Genomic DNA, 7,009 nt, shown 5'->3' on the forward strand with positions numbered 1-7,009 from the left:
CGAGTATTTTATTGAGTGTTTTTGCATTAATGTTCACAAGGGAAATTAGTCTGAAATTCTCTTTATTTGTTGAATGTGTGGTTTAGGTAACAGGGTGACTGTGACCTCAAATAAATTTGGCAGAGTTCCTTCTATTTCTATTTTGTGGAATAATTTGGGGAGTATTAGTACTAGTTTTTCTGGTAGAATTCTGCACTAAAACCATCTGGCCCAGGGTTTTTATGTTTTATAACCCTTAGGGGTTCTAGGCCTATTTAGATTGTTTACCTAATCTCAATTCAACTTTATTTGATAAGCTATACCTATCAAGAAAATTGCCCATTTCTTTTAGATTTTCCAATTTTGTGGAATACAGGTTTTTGAAATAAGAGCTAATGTTTTCCTCAGTGTCTGTTGTTATGTCTCTCTTTTTGTTTCTGATTTTGTTAACTTGGATATTTTTTCTCTCTGCTTTTTGGTTAGTTTAGCTAAGGGTTTGTCAATCTTGTTGATTTTCTCTGAGAACCAACTCTTTGTTTCATTGATTCTTTGTATTCTATTTTTTCTATTTTATTGATTTCAGCCATGAGTTGAATAATTTCCTGCAGTCTACTCCTCTTGGGTTTTCTTTCTTTCTTTCTTTCTTTCTTTCTTTCTTTCTTTCTTTCTTTCTTTCTTTCCTTCCTTCCTTCCTTCCTTCCTAGAGCTTTCAGGTATGCTTTTAAATTGCTAGTATGAGATCGTTCCAATTTCTTTATGAAGGCACTTAGTGCTATGAATTTTTTTCTTAGCACAGCTTTCATTGTGTCCCATAAGTTTGGGTATGTTGTGCATTCATTTTCATTGAATTCTAGGAAGTTTTTAACTTTTCTTTATTTCTTCCTTGACCCAGTGGTCATTGAGTAGGGAGTTGTTCAGTTTCTATGAGTTTGTAGGCTTTCTGTTGTTTCTTTTATTGTTGAAATCTAGCTTTTATTCATGGTGGTCTGGCAACAGGGGTTATTTCAATTTTCTTGTATCTGTTGAGACTTGCTTTGTGTCCAAGTGTATGGTCAATTTTTGAGAAGGTTCCATAAGGTGCTGAGAAGGTATATTCTTTTGTGTTTCAGTGAAATGTTCTGTAGATATCTGTTAAGTCCATTTGGGTCATAATATCTGTTAGTTCCATTATTTATCTGTTTAGTTTCTGTCTGGATGACCTGTCCATTAGTGAGAGTGGGATGTTGAAGTCACCCACTATTAATGCATAGGGTTTGATATGTGATTTAAGCTTTAGGCTTAACCATTTTTGATAGTATATTCCAAAAAATTTTAAAGTCACAATAAATAAGTAAATATTTGTTTTGCTTTACATATATATATATATATATATATATATATATATATATATATATATATATATATATATGGGAGTTGATGAAAACTATAAAATTCACAAATCCCAAAGAGAGTAAAGGAGCCTTGGGGAATCCACTGTTCGCATTTCTCAGATCCCAACATCTCGCCCTTATTATCCAAGGTCCTTACAGAGGAAGCACAACACCACCTGATATTCTGGGAAAATTAAGAAGATAAATGTGACACTTCCTTGGAAGCCTCACAAGGCCGAGGCTTCTGAGAACTGAGACCTAATTACCATAGACCTAGGTGGCTGCTATGCTCTTGGACAGACACCTCTGTGTTACTGCTAAAACAGAAAGAGGGAACAACTCACAAAAGAGCTCATGGAAACCTAGTGAGCTACACAGTACCAACCAAGGTGTATGTGTGCAGGAGGGAGGGTTTTAAATATTTCTCCTATGGCTGATCATTCACTGTCACTTATTCTCAGCACTTTGAACAGTTATAAATCTCTGCATTAATCACTACCTTCCTTGATAATAAGCCCCTCTGCCCACGGTTGAAAGAAGTGCAAACATATATATTTCTTCAGGGAGGAAATGTGAACTCCTGTTACCAGCTTAACCAGGTAGACTCCGTTCCAGGATCTGTGACCTTGACCCCAGGTCTTTCTTTGGCTATGAGTAGGGTAGGTTATCTAAAAGGGAGTATGGATAAAGAAATATTTAGATTACCTATTGCCATGCAAAACTAGCCCCCAAACATGGAGGTATAAAATAATCACCACTTTTAAAAATTACTTGAGTTTACAAGTTGGCTGGACAGTTCTGCTGTTCTAGGTCAGGCTGGCTGGCTGTGGCTTTAGTCTATGCATGCATGTGGCTCACTGGAGAACCATTTGAAGATGTGTGTCCTAGGATTGCTCCCCTCACATGTCCGGAAGCAATAGAGCTGTCATCTGAAGTGAGTGAGGTGACAAGCTACATGTCTTCATCATGCAGCGTGCTAGCCTGAGCTAATTCATATGGTGCTCCAGGGTGGTCAGGAAATAAACTACCTCTGCAAGCTCTCACAGCCAAGATGATCCAAGGCCCCTAGAACAGTGCCAATAGAGGAGGGAAGAAGCCAAACCTGTCACTGGGAGCATCTCAGTGCTGTGCTATAAAGAGAATGATGGCTATTTCTGCAGGAGTGAACAGGAGTGAAGCTGCCTTGAAACAGGATGTAGATAAGGAAAACACCATTGGTCCTGTGAAGCAGACAGGGCGGTCATTGCAGAGGCTGCTTTGGGCGGCTCAGGGAAGATAAGAACAGAGACTGGGTTGTAGATGTTAGCCATCAGTGGGCAGAGAAGGCAGTTTTCAATCTCCCTGCTTCCATTTTCTTCCACAGGAGGCCGGGTCCCTGTGCGGCTGGCCGGCAACCACGGGAGCTGCGCGGGCCGTGTAGAGCTCTTCTACCAGGGAGTCTGGGGGACTGTGTGTGATGACCTCTGGGACCTTCCGGAAGCAAACATCATCTGCAGGCAACTGGGGTGCGGCTGGGCTGTGTCAGCCCTGAGTGAAGCTTACTTTGGAGAAGGCTCTGGGAAGATTCTCCTTGACAATGTGCACTGCAAGGGACACGAGGAGCACCTGGAGGAGTGCTCCCACATTGGCTGGTTCTCCCACAACTGTGATCACAGTGAAGATGCCAGCGTCATCTGTTCAGGTAAAGCCCACTGCCCTTCCAGGAGAGCACCCTGCACACCTACATTCGTGATGCTTCTTCTCACCGTAGCAAAATACTGGTGAAAGAGGAAGGAAGGAAGCGTGTGCTTTGATACACTCTACCATGGTGGTGGTGGAAGTGTGAATGAGCTTGTCCCATTTCACCCGAAGCCACAAATCAGACTGGGGGTGGGTGGGTAGTGCTTTCTTCTTTTACTTTTCTCCCTTTCATTCAACCTGGGACCACCTCCCATCAGGTTATAGACTTTCATCCTCAGCCAAACCTTTCTGGAAACACCTTGCAGACGTGTTCAGAGGTGGTCCCAAATCCAGTTAAGTTGACAGTGAACAAGAACTAATTATCACATCGTGTGTGAAAACAACCATTGAACACGTGCCAGCATGTCAGACACTCACAGCAACTGTTTTCATCTCTCACTTTTGCAGATGCTGAATATGTAGCGACCGCACTATCAGGTAGGGAAGACGATGTTGACGTGTGTGCTCACTGTGAGCTTGGGGAAGAGGCTCTGCTGAAAACTGGATTTGACTTATGCTTCAAGGCAGTGGAGTGGCAGAAAGAGAATGTGCAATCACCCAGTTGTCTAAGAGGAGAGCAGACAGCAGCTTCAGAGTCATCCCGCCCAGCCCCATTACCACTGTGCATCCTACACACAGGATAACTGATCCATCAGAGTTCTGTAGAACACTCCATTCAGTCTGTTTTGAGGTTTGCATAGAGACGGTGCCACATGGTTGGGTAGGACGTGGTTGAAATGCAAACTGTGGCCGAGACACTTCCTTCCCAGTGGGGACTGTCTAGTGAGACAAATACTGTCCAGTGAGGCAATTCCCATTGCCATTCCCTCTATGTCTCTGCCTTGTTCCTGGTACAACCCAGGCTCCTCAGAACTTCCATTGCTGTTGGTGTTCCTTCATCCCCCCAGAGCTCTCCTGCTCAGTCTCTCTCTCTCTCTCCTCAAATCTTAAGGTCCTGGATGTCATGCTCTCAGATAATTCTCAGTCAGAGAGAGAGAGAGAGAGAGAGAGAGAGAGAGAGAGAATCAGGAATAAAGCTGATATCCCAAGTTCTGGAAAAGTTTCATTTACATCCTCCACTAGCTGTCAGCCCTGCCAGGTGGGAAGGAATTGATCCAGAAGGATAATCTTCAGTGGATGATACTGAGCAGAGAGTTGCTAGAAGGGAGCTGTCGGGAGCCTGGAGAAGTTCCTGCAACCTTAAGTCCTGACTCAGTATCTCTTAGCAACACAGAGTCAAAGGAAAGCGTGTGTGGGGGTGTGTGTGTGTGTGCGAGAGAGAGAGAGAGAGAGAGAGAGAGAGAGAGAGAGAGAGCACAACCTCAAGGCACTGTCTATCTTATTCGTTGAGACAAGGTCTCTTATTAGCATGGAGCTCACTGGTTAGGCTAGGCTGGCTGGCCGCACTACCAACCACACCATCTCAGTCTGGCCCCTGAAGTACTATGTCTTCTTATTTCTACATTCTAAGCTTATAATCCCCAGCCCCATGGGTTACTGGATGAGGCTTTAGGAGCTAGAATTTTACATCTTTATTTTTTAAACCCTTAATTTAAAAATCCTCTCCTTTTCCTCTGGGACAAGAGAGTAATCCATGGAACTCTAAGAGGGCTCTGTGTCAGCACTGCGTGAATACTGTACCGTAAAGCCCTGTGCTGCTCAGATCTCTCCTCAGGAGGTTTGGGAGGGGCTGGGGCACTGTGTTTGCCATGAATTCATGATTCTCCTATACAGGCAGCTGTGCTCGCCTGTGGCACCTTTTGGTCCACATTGTCTTTTTGTGTTTGCAGATCCCCTAGTGGCTGCCGTGGAAGGAACAACGGGTCCAGGTGAGAACACAATGTCCTTGGATGTCTTCTTCCTTATTGATCAAGCCTTAAAGTGATTCTTCAAGAAAACTATACCAGAATATCACCACATGGTCTAGGTCACCCCACTGAAATTGATCTATGAAGAATCCCAAGAAAAGGCCGGTGTACTTAGGGATGTGATTTTATCTCCAGTCAGTCACAGCAGGAGTTCTAAGCAAAGACATGGTGCCACTATTGTGTTCTTCCAACTGGAGCACCATGAGTGAAGGTTAGACATGCAACCATTTATGTAATGATGTTGCCAGTCAGCACCCAAAGCCATCACTTCAGAATGGGTCCACTATAAAGAACAGATATACAGACAACCAGGTTGAAAAAAAGCAAAAGCCAGACAGATGGGTGGACCAGTGGCTGTAAAATGCTATCATTAATAGAAAGGTGAACCACTCAAGGCAACTTCTTTCTACCTAATAGATTTTTAATAGCATCTTTAAAATAATGATGGCTGATGGTGGGCCAGCCACCGTTATCATCACATTCATAGACATCCCACACAGGCTCAGTCTCAACTGGAAACAACGAAGGAGTAAACTGAACAATGAAAACTAAAGTTTCAAAGCTGAAGTTTTCTTGGAATTTCATACAATGAGTATACCACAGCTGCACCATTTCCATCCCACCCTCACCCTTCTAACACCTATAAGGGTTTAGGGTTTGAGGAAGGACAACCTATCGGGGGCCTTATCCATAAATAAAACCGACTCTCCCTCAGGAGCCATTGACTACCTGCAGCACTTCAGCTAGGAGCGGGGACTTTCTTGTGAACCTTTCTCCCATGCATGTTGGCATGAGGCCTGGTGTGCTTGTGCAGGTTTGTTGTCACAACCTCTTCTTCTTCTTCTAGAAAAATCTCGGTGTGGGGGAGTTCTTACCAAAGCACCTGGAAAAATTAGGAATCCCCCAATGAACGAAATGCACGACAATATAACCTGTGTGTGGGAAATCAAGGCCGGCGCCTCTGATCACGTGCGGCTGGCGTTCCCATCTCTTGAGTAAGTGGTACATACTGTGAGTATACAGTGCAGGTCAGCGTTTTAACTGTTCATCCCTGCACTGATCCTCATGTGCAAAGGACTGTTTCATGTAGTTTCAACTTGTCATTCTGAAAGAACTGTGAGCACAAAGGAAACTGCAAAAGACAACACACAGCTCTGTGTACCCCTCACAAGCATCCCGGCGCTAGCACATTATGAAAGCCAGCAAACTGAAAGTAGTGTGTTACTAGTAAGCAGACCCAAACCTGTATTCAATTCCCAACGATTTTTACATGCAATACTTTGTGTGAGCAGTTCCACACAGACTAACTTTGTGAACGGCTTCACGAAACCCACCGTTGCATTCTAGGTACATTGCCCAAAGGAGCTACCCTTCCACCTTTGTGTCCTTGGGTTTCCCGTCTCCATCTCTTAACCGTAATCCATTCTTCACCTCTGCACATTGCCATTTCAATAATGTCCTGCGAATGGAATCACACACCGTATAGTTTGGGGAGTTGACTTTCGCTCATCACAGTGGCCCTAAGATCCATTCAGATTGCTGCACTATCCAGGGGGTGTTGCTCTTTACTGTGGAAAAGGATTTCATTCGTATGGCTGTGCCGAGCTGGTTAATCCTTTCCAGTCTGAGGAACATCCAGGTTGTTTCTAGTCTTCAATTACTGCAAATGTAGCTTCTGGAAACATTCAGGGAAGGTTTTATGCCAATAGAAGTTCATTCATCAGGGATGAGTACTCAATAGTGTGACTGCCGGGTTGTATCGTAAGCACATAGCTTCTTAGAAAAGACTGTGTCGTACCCTATGGCCACAGCAGTTCCCAGCTCCTCAGAGGGGTCCACTAGGTCAGTCTTCTTTCTCTGTCATCAGCTGAGCGTCCCATCTTCCAGACAGTATTTTTCAAGGAAAAACACAGGATAAAGCGACCACACTTGTGTCACATCACAAGCAGGCCTTGTGCTTGTCCCCAGCATTCTTACTCACAAAATAACCTCCTAACTTCCTGATGAGCCGGTTAAGTGGAATTCATGATATTTGCTTCCCCAGCCTCGACTGCTCCAATGAGTATTTTGAAA

General features: G+C 43.9%; 1 long non-coding RNA gene across 1 annotated transcript; it reads left to right on the forward strand.

Annotated features, from left to right (window-relative positions):
- The first annotated feature begins 3,473 nt into the window (after positions 1-3,473).
- LOC129685796 (uncharacterized) lies at positions 3,474-5,823 on the forward strand. The gene is made up of 3 exons (XR_008721540.1): positions 3,474-3,506; positions 4,859-4,897; positions 5,784-5,823. It is a non-coding gene; the product is annotated as an uncharacterized LOC129685796 (long non-coding RNA).
- Positions 5,824-7,009: the final 1,186 nt, after the last annotated feature.

Source organism: Psammomys obesus, unplaced genomic scaffold (genome assembly GCF_907164565.1).
Source record: "Psammomys obesus unplaced genomic scaffold, mPsaObe1.curated_primary_1811, whole genome shotgun sequence".
In the NCBI taxonomy this organism is placed as follows: Eukaryota; Metazoa; Chordata; class Mammalia; order Rodentia; family Muridae; genus Psammomys; species Psammomys obesus.